The 18,210-nt window shown below is 38.8% G+C and overlaps 1 protein-coding gene, 1 long non-coding RNA gene and 1 pseudogene across 10 annotated transcripts in view; 1 reads left to right on the top strand and 2 right to left on the bottom strand.

Moving 5' to 3' along the window:
• USP54 (ubiquitin specific peptidase 54) overlaps positions 1–18,210 on the top strand; it is a 175,335-nt gene that overhangs the window by 75,461 nt on the left and 81,664 nt on the right. The gene's annotated exons all lie outside the window — the stretch shown is intronic.
• Positions 815–3,308, bottom strand: LOC119510075. Its single transcript, XR_005211809.1, has 3 exons — positions 3,112–3,308; positions 1,904–2,027; positions 815–841 (listed from the first exon to the last, which is right to left on the bottom strand). It is a non-coding gene; the product is annotated as an uncharacterized LOC119510075 (long non-coding RNA).
• On the bottom strand, positions 9,563–15,147 carry LOC119509941 (annotated as a pseudogene).

Below are 18,210 nucleotides of genomic sequence, written 5' to 3'. Positions count from 1 at the left end.
GACATTTCTGGTGGGTATTGATCAGTTATTTATTTGTTTTACTTTTTATTTAGAATTATTTTCAAGCTTGCAGGAAAGTTACAAAAATAAGCCAAACCCCATACAGACAACTTCAACATACCACTACTCCCAGCCCCTGATACCCAGATCCACCAATTTTTTAAAATACTTATTTTATTGAGATATATTCACATACCATGCAGTCAGACAAAACAAATCGTACATTCTATTGTTCACAGTACCATTACATAGTTGTACATTCATCACCAAAATCAATCCCTGACACCTTCATTACCAGACACATAGAAAAATAACAAGAATAATAATTAAAGTGAAAAAGAGCAATTAAAATAAAAGAGAACACTGGGTGCCGTTGTTTGTTTTTTTCTTTCCCCCATTTTTCTACTCATCCATCCATAAACTAGACAAAGGGGAGTGTGGTCCTTATGGCTTTCCGAATCCCACTGTCACCCCTCATAAGCTACATTTTTATACGATCGTCTTCAAGATTCATGGGTTCTGAGTTGTAGTTTGATAGTTTCAGGTATCTACCACCAGCTACCCCAATTTATTAGAACCTAAAAAGGGTTGTCTATATTGTGCGTAAGAGTGCCCACCAGAGTGACCTCTCGGCTCCCTTTGGAATCTCTCTGCCACTGAAGCTTATTTCATTTCCTTTCATTTCCCCCTTTTGGTCAAGAAGATGTTCTCCATCCCACGATGCCGGGTCTACATTCCTCCCCGGGAGTCGTATTCCACGTTGCCAGGGAGATTCACTCCCCTGGGTGTTTGATCCCACGTAGGGGGGAGGGCAGTGATTTCACCTGCCAAGTTGGCTTAGCTAGAGAGAGAGGGCCACACAGATCCACCAATTTTAACATTTTGCCCCATTTGCCTTATCATTCTATCAGTCCATCTATGTATCAATCCATCTGTCTATTTATCCATCTCTCAGTGTTTATCGGTCCAATTTCTGAACACTTGAGTATAGGTCGCATACATCATGCTCTTTGAACACTTAATACTGCCATGTACATTTCCTAAGACCAAGGATTTTCACTTATATAACCACCTTTTAAGTGCAGTTATCTGATTCAAGAAATTTAACATTGATATAAAGCTCACAGTCTATATTCCAATTTTTTCTTATGTCCCAGTCATGTCCTTTTGAGCCTTTACTCTTCCCTTGTTAGATCCCACCTAGGTTCATGTATTGCATTTAATTGTCATTGTCTCTCTTTTTTTCTTTTTTACATTTTTTTTTGTTGTGAAATATACCATATATACAGAAAGGTGATAACTTTCAAAGTACAATTTAATGAGAAGCTGTGGAGCAAATTTCAAAGAATGTTATGGGCTACAGTTCCACCATTTCCACTGTTTCCTTCTAGCTATTCTAATATTCTAGCATCTCTTTCTCTCTCTCTCTCTCTCTATATATATATAAACATTCAGTATTCATTATCCTTTGTTAAATCCTATATTGTCTATTGCTACCCCTTCCTCTCATTTAATTACTTTCCCAATCTTCAGGGATGTCTAGTGATGTCTAGGGATGTCAGTGACCACCCTAACTTGTTCATATTGAAAAGGGGTGTTAACATTATGGTGAAGGAGGATGCATCTGGTTGATTTCTTGGAGAGGCTGTTGCCTCTGGGTTTTGGTACTTCTCTGCCATAGGAACTTTCTGGGGGATTTAAGTTTCTGAAAAGTAAACTTAGTGAGTGAAACTTTTATTGAGTCTCAGATAGGGACCTAGGTATTTTGGGGCTACTGTTGGTTAGGGCTTGGCATATTGTGGCCATTTGGGATATCTGACTAGAGTTTGCAAAAGAGTAACCTCTAAGATAGCCTCTCGTCTCTATTTGATATCTCTTAGCTACTGTAACCTTATTTTGTTACCTTTCTTTTTCTTCTTTTGATCAAGAAGGCATTTTCAATCCCTCAATGTCAGGGCCAGGCTCATTCCTGGGAGTCATATTCCACGTCACCAGGGAGACTCACTTCCCTGGGAATCATGCCTCACCTAGAGGGGAGGATATTGAATTTATTTGCAGAGTTGGGCTTAGAGAGAGAAAGGCCACACCTGAGCAACAAAAGAGGTTTTCTGAAAGTGCCTCTTAGGCATAATTATAGGTGGGCTTAGCCTCCCCTTTACTGCCGTAAGTTTCACAAGAGCAAGGCTTAAGATCAAGGGCTTAAGGCAGGGCAAGATGGCGGCATAGAGAGGTGTGGAATTTAGTTAGTCCTCTAGAGCAACTAGTAAATAGCCAGAAACAACTAGTAAATAGTCTGGAACAACTGTTGGGGGACATTTGTGACTGTTCATACATCATACACCAGTCAGGAATGGGTGGAACAGCTGAGATTGCAGCATACAAATGGTAAGTAAAATTGTAGAGCCAGTGCCCCTTCCCCCAGGCACGGCAGTCTGAGTTGCAAAACTTTGCTGTGGGTAAAGAAGCAGTCCCTGCCAGGAGCAAGGGAATGTAGCTCAACCAAACTCCAGTTGCGATTTTCATTTAACAAAGTTGGACTATTGAATACAAGGTACAAACACTGATAAACCCTGAGCAAGCAGGAATCTGAGGTTTCCTCCTGGTAGAGAGGAGGCAGGGCTGATGGAAAAAAAAATACATAACGAAATGAAAGCAGAGGCTTTTGGAGATGGCTGAGCTCAGAATATTGGGAAATAGCTGTATTCCAAGAAAGGGGGCACAGAGAACTGGGTACAAACACTGGTTGACCAGCAAAACTGAGGGGCTGGGGAATGGCTCTGAAAAGGGGCTTTTGCTCTTTTTCCTTTTTTTTTTCTCTCATAGAGAAAGCCTCAGGCATGTTCAGTTGTCAACACTGACCCAGGCAAGGTTGGAGTTAGGAGAGTCAGAGAGACAAAGAAGGAATTCAAGTTTAGAAGATAACTCCCTGGGGGATGTATCGTCCCTAAGAAAAAGGGGGCAGGTCCCAGCTCAAGTGGCAGCCCTCCCTCAGAGAGCTCAGACCCCAGAGCCTGGGGGAAAAAAAACTACCCAGAAACACCTTAAGCTTGGCTTCTGACACCCTTGGGCCCTGGCCAGGACAGCGTTCACTGTGAATTAAAGGGATCATACCTCTTTACGCTGGTGGGAAGCTGCGGGCTGACAAGCACCACCTGCTGGGCAGGGTAGGAAAGGCACGGAGTCTAGAGGCTGCACGGGAAAGTCGGACAACCTGCTCCTCAGGGAAACTTGATACTGATTACATCTTCCTTCTGAGACCTGGACCCATCTGGTCTGGGAAAATCTGGTTGGGGTCATCAAGGAAACCAGATGCCTAGACAACAAAAGATTTTGAGTCACCTCAGGAAAAACGAAGATGTGGCCCAGTCAAAGGAACAAACTTACACTTCAACTGAGATACAGGAATTAAAACAACTAATTATTAATCAAACAAATCTCCAAATCAGTAGCAACCATGGAGTGAGAAGGCAGTGCTATGATGTATTTAAGATACTGAAAGAGAAAAACTGCCTGCAGTGCTCCCTTTAGTATTTCTTGTAGAGTAGGTATCTTGTTCACAAACATTGTGTTTGTCTGAAAATATTTTAAATTCTCCCTCATTTTTGAAGGACAGTTTTTCTGGATATATAATTCTCAGTTGACAGTATTTCTCTTCCTCATTTTTGAAAGGCAGTTTTTTTGGATGTAGAATTCTTGGTTGGTAATATTTTGCTTTCAGCACTTTATTTATGTTATCCCACTGCCTTCTTGCCTCAGTGGTTTCTGTGGAGAACTCAGCACTTAAACTTACTGAGACTCCCTTGTATTGACACACTGCTTCTGTCTTGTGGCTTTCAGAATTCTCTCTTTATCTTTGCATTTGACAGTTTGATTATAACATGCTGTGGAAGAGTCTCTTTGGGTTTATCCTGTTTGACATTCACTGTGTGACGTGTATATTCATGTGTTTCATTAAATTTGGGAAGTTTACAGCCATTATTTCTTTGAATAGTCTCTCTGCCCCTTTCTCTCTCTATTCTTCTCAGATCCTCATAGTACATATATTGGTACACTTGATGTACCAATGTTTTTGTTCATTTTTCTTCATTTTTTCTTTCTTCTGCTCCTCAAACTGGATGATTTCAATTGTCTTATCTTCAAGGTCAGTGCTTCATTCTTCTGTCAGCTCCAATATGCTGTTGAACCCCTTTAGGGAATTTCTGATTTCTGTTATTGTGGTCTTCAGTTCTGTTTGGTTCATTTTTGTAATTTCCATCTCTCTATTAACATTCTGTTGTGTTCATCTATCATTTTCCTGATTCCCTTTAGTTCTTTGTCCATGTTAGTTCCTTTAGCTCTTTGAACACTTTTTTTTTTTTTTTAAATAAAGTCTTTGCTGTGTCCCAGGTCTAGTCCTTCTCATCATTGATTTCTAATGATTTAATCTTCTCCTTTGCATGGGCCATTGCTTTCTGTTTTTTTGTGTGTTTTTTAATATTTTGTTGAAACCTGGACATTTTGATATTTTAATGTGTTATCTCTGGAACTTAGACTATGAAGCATCTGTTCCTTAAGCTTGTATCCGGCTAGTGTTACGATAGAGCTTTCCTTGAATGCCTGGAGCTAACAAACAAACAAAAAATAATAGAGAAGGAGAAAAAGAAAGCACCTCGCAGATTGACTTGTGCTAGTGCTCTCCTTCAGGGTTTATCCATACAATGAGTTTAGAGAATAGTTCTAGGCCAAAGCATAGGGACCTCCCTGATATTTTGTGTACATGCATCTTATCTTAGGCATATGTGTGTGTCCCTAGGAATTTCCCCAGTACACAGATATAACCATCCCCTCTTTCTTAGCAATCAGTTTCCTCATGGTCCCATGCACTGCATAGTATGTCCTACATTCAGCATCCGTTGTTCCAGGCATTCACAACTTTACTGCTATCCCATAGTGTTCTGTAGGAGAGCTCTGTGAGTTGTCTTCTACATACAGGGTAAGTCCTGGGATGGCGAGCTTGTGATGAGTGTCCTAGTTCATTCCCTCAGGCCACTAACAGAGAGACTGTGCCAGACATACATGCTCCTAGTATGTGCGTAAGGGTTACTTTGCTTTCTCCAGAATTGTGCCTAGGGTCCTGTGCTGGGGGTGCAGGCTGGCACCACCAAGCCGGTGAGGATGGGCACCAGGAGATCCTACTACTTTTAAGTAGTCTTTATCTTGATTTGGTGTTCACCTTATTTCTGCAATTCTTGAACTCTTTTCTGGACCTTTGAGAAAGATGTTTCTGCCAGTTCTTGCCTGTTCTTCAAAGCTTCTGTGGGTAGATGGAACCCTGAAGCTTCTCACTTTGCAACTTGATTGGGGCATGGCCTCAATTATCTTGTCAGTTGTACCTCAATTTGAGATTTGTCTGATGCTTTCTCATCATTGGACTGAGATTATGTATTTTAGGGAAGAATACCACAGAAATGATGTCATGTCCTTCTCAGTGCATCATGATGTAAATAGATATTATTACTAATGATTTGACCTTGAGTACTTGGTTAAAGTGGTTTCTGCCAGTTTGCTCCAATGTAAAGTTACTGTCTTTCCCTCTGCAGTTGATAAATATCTTGGTGGAGATACTTTGAGACTATCATTGTGCAAATGCCATGGAGTTCTCTACACATGGAATTAGTAGTGTCTGCTTAGAGATGTCATTAAACTCTATTAAGTTATTAAGGAATGAATTCCCTTAAAAGAAATGTTTCCTTCATGTACCTTACATCTGATTTCATCAAATGGCTTCAAGGCTCTGCAGAAATGAAGGCTCTCTTGTTTTCATTGTCCTCAGTCTCATCCATGTCCCATAAATGATAAGTTTCCCAGGCTAATAACCTGTAGCTCTCTGTACCTTACTACCACACTGTCTCTTAGGGGGCCAGTCTCGTACTGGCTCAGTGCCCTTCCAGGCCTCATTTCCCTTTATGCACAAGCCAGTTTCATTTCAACAGCCATTTGAAAGACTACTTTGGGCTGTTTCAGAAACAGAGAAGCTGACATTGCTGGTAAGGAATACAGTGGGGGATAATGAGGGTGATTGCAGCTGTCACCTGGTTTATTACTTTAGCCTGAGAAAAATGACAGCACATTATGCTGTACTTTGTATACCCATTGTGAAGGAATCATTCTCTATCTTTAATGCAGGGAAATAAAATGTTTTTGTTTTTTTTTTTTCTTGTAAAGATAATCAGCTTCTATAGCTATATCTCTAGTGCTGGCAGTCTTGTCTGAGCTAACTTAAAATTTAATTTTGTCATTTCTCTTCTGTGGTCTGTGAATTCCTGGTAGAGTTACTGCAACGGGTCCAAGAGTCCAAAATCCAAATGTGCCGCAAACATTATAATTTAGATCTATTTAGTGCTAACAAAATTTATACCATGAATAACATGCTGGATACTCTTTTAATTAATAAAATACAAATTTATTAGTATTACTGGGTTCAGATTATTTTGAATTATTTTGAATTATTTTCTCAAGTAATACGTACTAAAAGCTCACTTTCTATGATATGGGCAAGGCAAATTCAGATTCTGTGGGGCCTGAAGCTTATACAATTTAGGGGGCCCTCTCTAAGAAAAACATTTATTTAAATAGAAAATTAGATATTGGACCTTGGGGGCCTGTGCAAAAGAGGGGCCCTGAAGCTTAAGATTCATTAATTTCTAGATAAATCTACCTCTGGATGTGGGGTCTGCAAAAGGGTTGGGATCTGCCATCCTCCATTGCCTCACAAATGGAAAGGTTTTTACCCTCCCCTCAGACGGCTAGTTTTTTCAGATTAAGAACAATGTGGGGCATATAATTGAGTCATCCACTACACAAGAAAAGAGGTCATAGATTGACATGCTCCCTTTACAATTTTGGCTTACTAGCTTTCTAGAAGTTTGCCTTGTTATAAGGACAACAAAGTTAAGTAAGCTATTTTGACTTGTAAATCCCAGGAGCTAGGCAGTAATGATTAAATATAAGAATTTATAATTCAACCTTTTTGGGACTCAGAGTATATTTAGCAGTAGTGAAATATAGGTCACTATATCTTTTTCAGAGTTGAGAGCAACACAGTAAGGAGATTCTGTTATGATCTTTCTCCTTCCACCTATGATTTATTATTCCATAGGTGTAGGTTTGGCCAGAAACTGGTAAGTAATGGGTAAAGGTGATGATACATTTTCTGCGAGGAGTTTGGAAAGAAGCAGTAAGTTACTCCAGCTGCCATGTAGCCTGCTGCCCGTGAGTTTGTTGTAGTCTAGGATTGTTCTCTGTTGGATGCTGAAAGGCTTTTGATTGTAACTGCCACAGTAGCAAAATCAGTTAGGAGTACTAGGTAATAGTCTGTGGAGCAGGGTTAATTTAAATTAGGATAATTTTGCATATACCACTTAGTTCCCATTAACAGGTGCTGGTGGTTCTTAATTATCTCATTGGCGTAAAAGCTAAGCAAGATTCTGTACTGAAAACTATTTATGGAAACAAAAAATATTGCATGCTTACTTTCAAACCAAGTATCTAAAGAATATGACTCTTGGATGCATTTGTACAGAATGACCTCACTAGGATCTCATCAGTCCAAAGTTGTGATGTCCTTAATGTCTTTATATTGACATGAGGAAAGCCTAAAGTTTTAACTGTTGTTAATATAGGGATATCTTGCTTTATAAGATGAAGGAATTTTATGGAAAGTTAAAAAATATGTATTTAGAATCACAATTTATAAATAGAAAAATGGGTTATGTGGCAAATAAATAAACTATAGTAAAATCCTGTGATAATGTGTTCCACAATAATAGGAATTAGAATGTAACATAATTAGCTTCTGCTCTCCATCCATCCTCCATTCTCAAATGGGACAGGATATAGCCCCTTATTCTCTGAGGGTGGAGAAGTGGGCAGACCCCTAGAAACATTGGCTTATTAGAAACATTAATTGCCCTTGAAATTATAGAAAAATTGTATGGGTGTTTGTCTAGAGAAATAGTAGATGAATATAAAAGATAAATGAAGGTCAGATGGTAGTATCAAGAATCTGGCTAGGAAGTTTAGACATTATTCTATAGGAGGGACCTGGGAAAAATTTTTTTTTTTAACATTTTAGAATGTAGTTTTAAAAGTGATTTTAAAAAATCTTTTGTAATTTACATAAAGTAAAATTTGCTTTTTTTTTTTTTTAGTATAAAGTTCTGAGTTTTGCCAAATACCTAGAAGCTCTGTTAACTACCACCACAATTGTATACAGAATAGTTCCATCGCCTAGGTGTTGCCCCATTGTAATCAACCCCTACCCTCACCCTCAACTCCTGGTTACCACTGATCTATTTTCTGTTACTATAATTTTGACTTCTCCATAATGTCATATAAATGAAATCATACAGTATGTAGCCTTTTGAGTCTGGTTTCTTTCATTTCACATAATGCATTTGAGATTCATCCATGTGACTGTATTTAGCAGTATTCTTCCTTTCTATTTTTAGGTTGTAGTTCATTGTATGGATGTACCACAGTTTACCTGTTCACCAATTTAACATTTGAGTTGTTTCTAGTTTTTGGTGATTACCAGTAAAGCCACAATAAACATTTGTGTTTAGGTTTTGTGTGAACACAGGTTTTCATTTAATTTTCACTACCTATGGGTGGAGTTGCTGGGTCATATGGTAAAAGTGTATTTAACTTTATAAAAAACTGCCAGACTGTCAGTTTGCATTCCATCAGCAACTTAAGAGATTTCCAATTATTCTGGATGTCTTTAGCACTTGTTACCCTCCCTTCCTTCCTTCCTTCCTTCCTTCCTTCCTTCCTTCCTTCCCTCTCTCTTTCTTTTTTAACCATTCCTAGAGATATATAGTTTTATCTCATTGTGGTTGTTATGTTTTTGTTTCTTGCTTTTTCATCCTAGGTTTATTTAATACAGATATTTCTGTATAAAAAAGTACAATGTTATCGAAAATGCTGCAATGTTAAAATTTATAACAGAAATTTTATAGTACTGACTGTCCAATAAAAGCCTAAAAAGCAATTACACTTTGCATAGTTAGCCTGCAAGACCACCATGACTGATGGCTGCAGTGGGTGGCAACTAGCCCAGTGCGAGAGAGAGGGGCTCTTCTTGGGTGTTCTCTTTAAGGATCAGGAGAGGACTTGAAGCAGATGGACTCGGAATGAGGCCAACAGGAAAGGCAGATGCACCCTGTGCTCTTTAAGGGCCTGCAAAGCACAAGGGACACAGCCAGGCCACCAGACTAGTCCCAAGTCATTTGAGGAAAGGAGAAATATGCTCAAGGTGGGAGCAGCACTACCACCCTGCAGCCTTGCTTGTTGCTCCTGCTGGCTTTGCCTTTGAACTCTCTCTCTCTGGAATTGGGAACTGGTGAGCTTTCTAGCCAGAAACACTGGAGGGCATCTTTATAGGGACAGCCCCAAACCAACACTTCTGCAGCCCGAACAGCTTTCAGAGGAAATGTCTCAATTGCTATCTTAGAATCCTGCCCCTGAGTTAGGGGTTTTCTTTCCTACCTACCCATTTCTGCAGAAAAAGTGATGCAATTTATTAGGATGGGATGTAAGTTACTGGGGGCAAAAAGCTTCTGCAGCTCTGCTTTATTGTGAGGAGTTGGAGCTGGAGGGCTTTTGTGGTGGCAGCAGCCAGGGGACTAGATTGCCAGCACACAGGAGACCTGTGTCTTGAAGAGCAGGATCTCCTCATCCATGGGGGTGACCTCTGTACCATCTGGGATATAGTGGCCACATTCTGATGGGATGGCTGAATTGCATGCAGGGTGGTGGAGGCCAGGGGCCAGCATAGCTGGAGCAGCGATCTCCTGGCCATCTATTAGTCTTCCGTTCATGTGTTTCAGTGCCTTCTCGGCTTCATCCAGATTCTCAAACTCAACATAGGCATAGATTTTGGATACATGAGGATGCGTCCTTTCTATGGCCTTGTCAATCATTTAAATTTTCCCATAGGTGGAAAATATCTCCATGATTTGATCCTTGGTCACATTCCAGGTGAGCCTTCCAATGTGTACTTTGGTGGGTTTAGAGAAAGGTCTCTTTTTCCTTTTCATCTCTTTTGGATGGTTTGGAATTGGAGCAGAATGCTACCTATTATGTCTGTGCCAGAAAGGTCTCAGAGAATCCTAGGAGCTGCTAGAGCTGGACCTGTGGGATGTTCTGAAACTTCATGAGTGGTTCGAGGCCTCAGAGGAGCTGGAACCACTGCTGCCATAACCTGAGCCCATGGTGATGCTGGAGTCAGAGCTGGAGGTAGAGCTAGAGCAAAAACTGGTGCTGCTGCCTCTACTGAGAATGCTGCCTATCTTTTTTTTTTTTTTTTTTTTTAATTTAAATCTTTATTAGTAATTCTTTATAGGTCTACAAATATACTTTTTAGAGATTCTGTTTTTTATTGCCATAGAGTGAATAACGTTAACTTTTTCATTCCAAGACATTGGGCAAGTACAGATGTTCACTATAAAATAAATTAACCCAAGCTTTTCCAGGTAATTTATTTTTATTTTTTTAAAAATATTTTAAGATTTTTGCTACTGCTTATTTTTTTTTTTTAATCTTCATTTTATTGAGATATATTCACATACCATGCCTCTGAATTCTCAATTCGATTCCATTGATCTATATGTCTATCTTTGTGCCAGTACCATGCTGTTTTGGCAACTGTGGCTTTATAATAAGCTTCAAAGTCAGGGAGTGTAAGTCCTCCCACTTCGTTTTTCTTTTTTAGAGTGTCTTTAGCAATTCGAGGCATCTTCCCTTTCCAAATAAATTTGATAACTAGCTTTGCCAAGTCTGCAAAGTAGGTTGTTGGAATTTTGATTGGGATTGCATTGAATCTGTAGATGAGTTTGGTAGAATTGACATCTTAATGACATTTAGCCTTCCTATCCATGAACATGGAATATTTTTCCATCTTTTAAGGTCTCCTTCTATTTCTTTTAGTAGAGTTATGTAGTTTTCTTTGTATAGGTCTTTTACATCTTTGGTTAAGTTTATTCCTAGGTACTTGATTTTTTTAGTTGCTATTGAAAATGGTATCTTTTTCTTGAGTGTCTCTTCAGTTTTTTCGTTTCTAGCATATAGAAACATGACTGACTTATGTGCATTAATCTTGTATCCTGCTACTTTGCTAAATTTATTAGCTCTAGTAGCTGTATCGTCGATTTCTCAGGGTTTTCTAGATATAAGATCATATCATCTGCAAACAATGACAATTTTACTTCTTCTTTACCAATTTGGATGCCTTTTATTTCTTTGTCTTGCCGGATTGCCCTGGCTAGCACTTCCAGCACAATGTTGAATAACAGTGGTGACAGCGGGCATCCTTGTCTTGTTCCTGATCTTAGAGGGAAGGCTTTCAGTCTCTCACCATTGAGTACTATGCTGGCTGTGGTTTTTTCATATATGCTCTTTATCATGTTGAGGAAGTTTCCTTCAATTCCTACCTTTTGAAGTGTTTTTATCAAAAACGGATGTTGGATTTTGTCAGATGCTTTTTCAGCATCTATTGAGATGATCAATTGATTTTTCCCTTTTGACTTGTTAATGTATTGTAATACATTGATTGATTTTCTTATGTTGAACCATCCTTGCATGCCTGGAATGAACCCCACTTGGTCATGGTGTATGATTTTTTTAATGTGTCTTTGGATTCGATTTGCAAGTATTTTGTTGAGGATTTTTGCATCTATATTCATTAGGGAGATTGGCCGGTAGTTTTCCTTTTTTGTAGCATCTTTGCCTGGTTTTGGTATTAGATTGATGTTAGCTTCATAAAATGAGTCAGGTAGTGTTTCATTTTCTTCAATGTTTTGAAAGAGTTTGAGTAAGATTGGTGTCAGTTCTTTCTGGAAAGTTTGGTAGAATTCCCCTGTGAAGCCATCTGGCCCTGGGCATTTATTTGTGGGAAGATTTTTGATGACTGATCGGATCTCTTTGCTTGTGATGGGTTGGTTGAGGTCTTCTGTTTCTTCTCTGGTCAGTCTAGGTTGTTCATATGTTTCCAGGAAATTGTCCATTTCTTCTACATTATCCAGTTTGTTGCCATACAGTTGTTCATAATATCCTCTTATACTTTTTTTAATTTCTTCAGGATCTGCAGTTATGTCACCTTTTTCATTCATTATTTTGTTTATATGGGTCTTCTCTCTTTTTGATTTTGTCAGTCTAGCTAGGGGCTTGTCAATCTTGTTGATCTTCTCAAAGAACCAACTTTTGGTGATATTTATCCTCTCTATTTTTTTTTGTTCTCTATGTCATTTATTTCTGCTTTAATCCTTGTTATTTCTTTTCTTGTACTTGGTTTAGGATTGGTTTGCTGTTCATTTTCTAGCTTCTTCAGTTGATCCATTAGTTCTTTGATTTTGGCTCTTTCTTCCTTTTTAATATATGCGTTTAGTGCTATAAATTTCCCCCTTAGCACTGCTTTTGCTGCATCCCATAGGTTTTGGTATGTTGTGTTCTCATTTTCATTTGTCTCTATATATTTAGCAATTTCTCTTGCTATTTCTTCGTTAACCCACTGATTGTTTAGGAGTGTGTTGTTTAACCTCCAGGTATTTGTGAATTTTCTAAGTCTCTGATGGTTATTGACTTCTAATTGTATTCCATTGTGGTCAGAGAATGTGCTTTGAATAATTTCAATCTTTTTAAATTTATTGAGGCTTGTTTTATGTCCCAGCATATGATCTATTCTGGAGAAAGTTCCGTGAGCACTAGAAAAGTATGTGTATCCTGGTGATTTGGGATGTAATGTCCTGTAGATGTCTGTTAAATCTAATTCATTTATCAGATTGTTTAGGTTTTCAATTTCCTTATTGGTCTTCTGTCTGGTTGATCTATCTATAGGAGAGAGTGATGTGTTGAAGTCTCCCACAATTATCGTTGAAACATCAATTGCTTCCTTTAGTTTTGCCAGTGTTTCTCTCATGTATTTTGTGGCACCTTGATTGGGTACATAGACATTTACGATTGTTATTTCTTCTTGCTGAATTACCCCTTTTATTAGTATGTAGTGGCCTTCTTTGTCTCTCAAAACATCCCTGCATTTGAAGTCTATTTTATCTGAGATTAATATTGCTACACCTGCTTTCTTTTGGCTGTAGCTTGCATGAAATATTTTTTTCCATCCTTTCACTTTCAGTTTCTTTGTGTCCCTGTGTCTAAGATGAGTCTCTTGTATGCAACATATTGATGGTTCATTGTTTTTGATCCATTCTGCGAATCTATATCTTTTAATTGGGGAGTTTAATCCATTTACATTCAACGTTATAACCGTGAAGGCATTTCTTGAATCGGCCATCTTATCCTTTGGTTTATGTTTGTCATATTTTTCCCCTCTGTCTATTAATATCCTTTATTGTACCCATACCGAATCTCTTTAGTACTGAACCTTTCTCCAAGTCTCTCTGTCCTTTCTTTGTTTCTCTGTCTGTAGGGCTCCCTTTAGTATCTCCAGTAGGGCAGGTCTCTTGTTAGCAAATTCTCTCAGCATTTGTTTGTCTGTGAAAAATTTAAGCTGTCCCTCAAATTTGAAGGAGAGCTTTGCTGGATAAAGTATTCTTGGCTGGAAATGTTTCTCACTCAGAATTTTAAATATATCATGCCACTGCCTTCTCGCCTCCATGGTGGCTGCTGAGTAGTCACTACTTAGTCTTATGCTGTTTCCTTTGTATGTGGTGAATTGCTTTTCTCTTGCTGCTTTCAGAACTTGCTCCTTCTCTTCTGTGTTTGACAGTGTGATCAGTATATGTCTCGGAGTGGGTTTATTCGGATTTATTCTATTTGGAGTTCGCTGGGCATTTATGATTTGTGTATTTATGTTGTTTAGAAGATTTGGGAAGTTTTCCCCAACAATTTCTTTGAATACTCTTCCTAGACCTTTACCCTTTTCTTCCCCTTCTGGGACACCAATGAGTCTTATATTCGGACGTTTCATATTATCTATCATATCCCTGAGGTCCATTTCGAGTTTTTCAATTTTTTTCCCCATTCTTTCTTTTATGCTTTCATTTTCCATTCTGTCATCTTCGAGGTCACTGATTCGTTGTTCAACTTCCTCTAGTCTTGTACTATGAATGTCCAGGATCTTTTTAATTTGGTCAACAGTTTCTTTAATTTCCATCTGGTGATGGGCAGGAGTGTTTCCTGTCCACCAGGATGATGGCTGTGTGCGGACACCCCCCTTTTCTTGGGAAGTTGTGGTGTTTAGTGAATTTTCTCAGCCACTGGATTATTGCCTTTTGTCTCAGAGCTCTCTTAGTTCTGCTCTTGACTTGACCTGCCCAAATTGCAAGTCTTTGAAGCTTTCTGTATTGGGCTTCTTAGAATAATTGTTTTAGAAAAAGAAAAAAGGATTAAAAAAAAAAAAAAAGGGCCCTCCTCAGAGATCTAATGGGTTATTGAAATGCTAAGAGACAAAGCAACCAGGGCCATTAAGGAAAGGTCCACAGGGCAGAGAGATCAGCTTTTTTTCGGGATTTGCATATGCGCCTCAGGGCCTGAGCTCTGCCCTTCCCCTTTCTATGTTCACCAGAACTCCAAAAATCCTCCGCTTTTATTTTGGAGTTTTTCGTGTTGTTTTTTTTCTATGCCTGTCTCCTCTCTGCTGGGCTGGCTGCTCTCAGATTCTCTGGTGTCTGGTCTCAGTCTATCTATGGTTGGAGTTTGGATCAGTAGAATGAGTTTCTGATAAGGGCTGCCATTGCAGTTCTCCCTTCTCCTTCCCGGAGCTGACAGCCCCTCCTCCCACGGGACTGAGCCTGGCAGGGAGGGGCGCGGGTCCCCTGGCCGCAAAAACTTACAGATTTCACTGATCTCAGCAGTTTCATGAGTGTTGTATGAAGTATGCCCAAAGTCAGATTGCTCTGTGGTGTCCAGTCCACGCAGTTCCTGGCTTTCTACCTACTTTCCTGGAGGAGTAACTAAAACATACCTATCTTTCAAATTTTAGCGCCGCCTTAATCCTTCTCTTTCTATTCCTTGGTGGCCCCTATATTTTTAGAGCGATTCTTAGACTTCTCATCATAGTGGTCTTTGCATTTGGTAGGAGAAGGACCCCTAGTGCTAGACTTTTTATGATTTTTCTTTGACTCCTAGCATGCTGTTCTTTTTCATTCCTTTTAAATCCTTTCTCCCCTCCTGAAATGTTCAAAGCAGCAATGGTGGCCTCATTTATTTGAACTATCTCTTCTAACCTGATTCTGAGAAATGATCCCTAATTGATTGTAGTTTACTCCAAAGAGCAGCCTTGTTTCCCTCCTTGGAGGAGTCCCTAGGTGCTGCCTGGGGCAGGTTGCATGTCTCTTGGAATGGGTCAGGTGGAGAGTTGCTGGGCCAGTTCATTAGCTGGGGCAGAGGGGGTTGGTTAACCCGGGCACCACCCACCCCTTTCTTGCTTGCCTCATTGTGGTTTTAATTTGCATTTCCCTAAAGACTGTTGAGGTTGAATATCTTTTCCTGCGCTTTTTTGATATCTGTGTATCTTCTTTGGTGAAGTGTCTTGTATTAATTAGGGTTCTCTAGGGAAACAGAATCAATGAGAGAGATCTATAAATATAAGATTTATAAAAGTGTCTCATGCAGCTGTGGGGTATGCACGAGTCCAAATTCCATAGGGCAGGCAGCAAATTGGCAACTCCGATGAAAATGTTTGAAGAACTTCTCAGGAAACGAACTGGCAACTTCGACGAACTCCTCAGGAAACACTTTGCTGGTCAGTCAAAGAAGAAGTGAAGGTCCTCTATCTGTCTCGCTTAAAAGACTTCAACTGACTGTATTAAATCCAGCTGACTGTATTTGCTCATTGTGGAAGACACGCCCTTCGTTGACATCATCAGTCACAGCTGCAGCCAATTGACTGATGATTTAATAAACCAGCCTGTTGGTTTATTAACCAGCCATAAAGGTCCTCGCAGCAACAGTTAGGCCAGTGCTTGCTTGGCCAGACAGCTGGGTACCATCACTGGCCAAGTTGACACATGAACCTAACCATCACATGTCTGTTCAAATATTTTGCCTATTTAAAAAAATTGGGTTGTCTTACTAAATTTTGACAATTTTATATAAATTTTGCATTCAAGTCCTTTACCCATTAGGTGATTTGCAACTATTTTCTTCCACTCTGTGACTTGTCTTTTCATTTCTCTTAACAGTGTTTTTCAAAGAGCAGAAGTTCTTACTTTTGGTGAAGTTCAGTTTTACCAATTTGTTTTCCTTTTGTGGATCATGTTTTGTTGCCATATCTAGAAGATTTTTGCCTAGCAAAAGGTCACAAAATCTTTCCCCTGTTTTCTTCTAGAGTTTTTATGGTTTTAGGTTTTACATTTAGGACTGTGATCCATTTTGAATTATTTTTGTACAATACACGAAGAATGGGTCGAGGTTTTACTTTTTTGCATGTGTCCCCAGTTGTTTTATCATCATTTGTTGAAAAGACCATTTTTCCTCTTTTGCACCTTCATCAATTGACCATTCTACCACAATAAAATTTAAAAAGAAAAAGTAAAAAAAACATTGACCATATATGTGTAGGTCTGTTTCTGAGCTCTGTATTCTGTTCCATTGATTTATGTGTCTTTCATTTCATAAGCACCACACCGTAATGATTACCAAGTCTTCCAATTTTGTTCTGTTTCAAAATTGTTTTGGCTATTCTGATTTCTTTGCCTTTCCATATAACTTTTTAAATTAGTGAATTGATTTCTAACAAAAAAAAATCTTGCTGAAATTTTGTTAGGAATTATGTTGAGTCTATAAGTCAGTTTGGGTAGGACTGACATTTTAACAATATTGAGACTTCTAATTCATGAACATGGCATACATACACATAATAGGTCATCCTTGTTTTCTCTCATCAGTGTTTTGTGGTTTTAACATCCAGGTCCTAGACATATTTTGTTAGATTTAAATACCTTACTATTTAATATTTGAGGTATTATTGTAAAGGATACTTTAGAAAAATTTGATTCCCAATTGTTCATTGCTATATATAGAAACACGATTTTACTTTGTATTCTGTAAACTTTCTGAACTCACTTATGAGTTCTCAGAGCTTTTTTTGGGGGTAAGATTCCTTGGGATTTTTTATGTAGAGCATCATGTAGTCTATAAATAAAGATGGTTTTATTTCTTTGTTTCTAATCTGTATGCCTTTTTTTTTTTTTTTTTTAACTTTTCTTATCTCACAGGCTAAGACCTCCAGTATGACGTGAGAGTAAACATCTTTGAGTTGCTTGGGTCCTGGGAAATGTGGGAGAGATCCTATTAAAAATCTATTTTGAATAGCAGCTGACATTGCTCTACTGCTAAAGAACAATTCAGTGCTTCTGCCTTTTTGTGTAAAATGCACACAAACAAGTAATGAGAAATATTAATTAAAAATTTTTAATGATATGATATGAATTGGAATGGCAAGAGACAGGAGGCCAGAAAGATTGATCTATTGCAGTAGTCTAGCTGGAAGGTAATTGAGGCTTAAACCAGAGTGATGACAGTGGAAGAGGGTCATTATAAGAGATTTTGAAGGGAGAATTGACAAGCCTTTCTGACTCAGATGGGGAAAAGCAGAAGGAGGAGAAGATAGGAAGGAGTCAAATATTAGTAAAGTTTTTTGAACCTGGGTGATTGGAGATGCCATTAACAAAAGAAAAATATGGGAATCAGAGGAGAAATTGGTTTTTGGAAGAAGGAGGTGACTTCGTATTTGGACATATTGAACTTATTATGAAAGTGGGCCATGTGCAAGTAGTTAGTAATTTGGCTTTAAGGGTCTTGGATTTGTGATGTATCAGTTCAGAAGTGGTGGTTGAAGTTGTCAGGGAGAAAGGGGATGAGAACACCAAGGGTGGGGCTATTGGAAAGATCAAGAAGATCTGATTTAAACTTTAGGGAATGCGAAGAAAGCAGCAAAGGAGAAAGAAAATGAACTTGAAGAGCAGTAGGAGAGCCAGTGTTCATTTGTTAGTCTTTCATTTTTTTCATTCTCCCGTACTCTTATTAATTCAGTATATCCAAAGCAGCCTACAAGAGTGGGATGGCCAGAACTGTTACTTGCTGCTGAAAAGTTAAGAAGAATGAAGGCTATGGAAAAATCCATTAGGCTTTGAAATTAGATTTCTTTAGAAAGTGAATATTCTATGAAGTAAAACTGGTGAGGGAGCGGTACCTGTTCTGATGAGATTGACG

The sequence above is a fragment of the Choloepus didactylus genome, chromosome 15 (assembly GCF_015220235.1).
Source record: "Choloepus didactylus isolate mChoDid1 chromosome 15, mChoDid1.pri, whole genome shotgun sequence".
Lineage (NCBI taxonomy): Eukaryota > Metazoa > Chordata > Mammalia > Pilosa > Megalonychidae > Choloepus > Choloepus didactylus.
The sequence above is the reverse complement of the archived record's forward strand: the minus strand, read 5'-3'. Positions and strand labels throughout refer to the sequence as shown.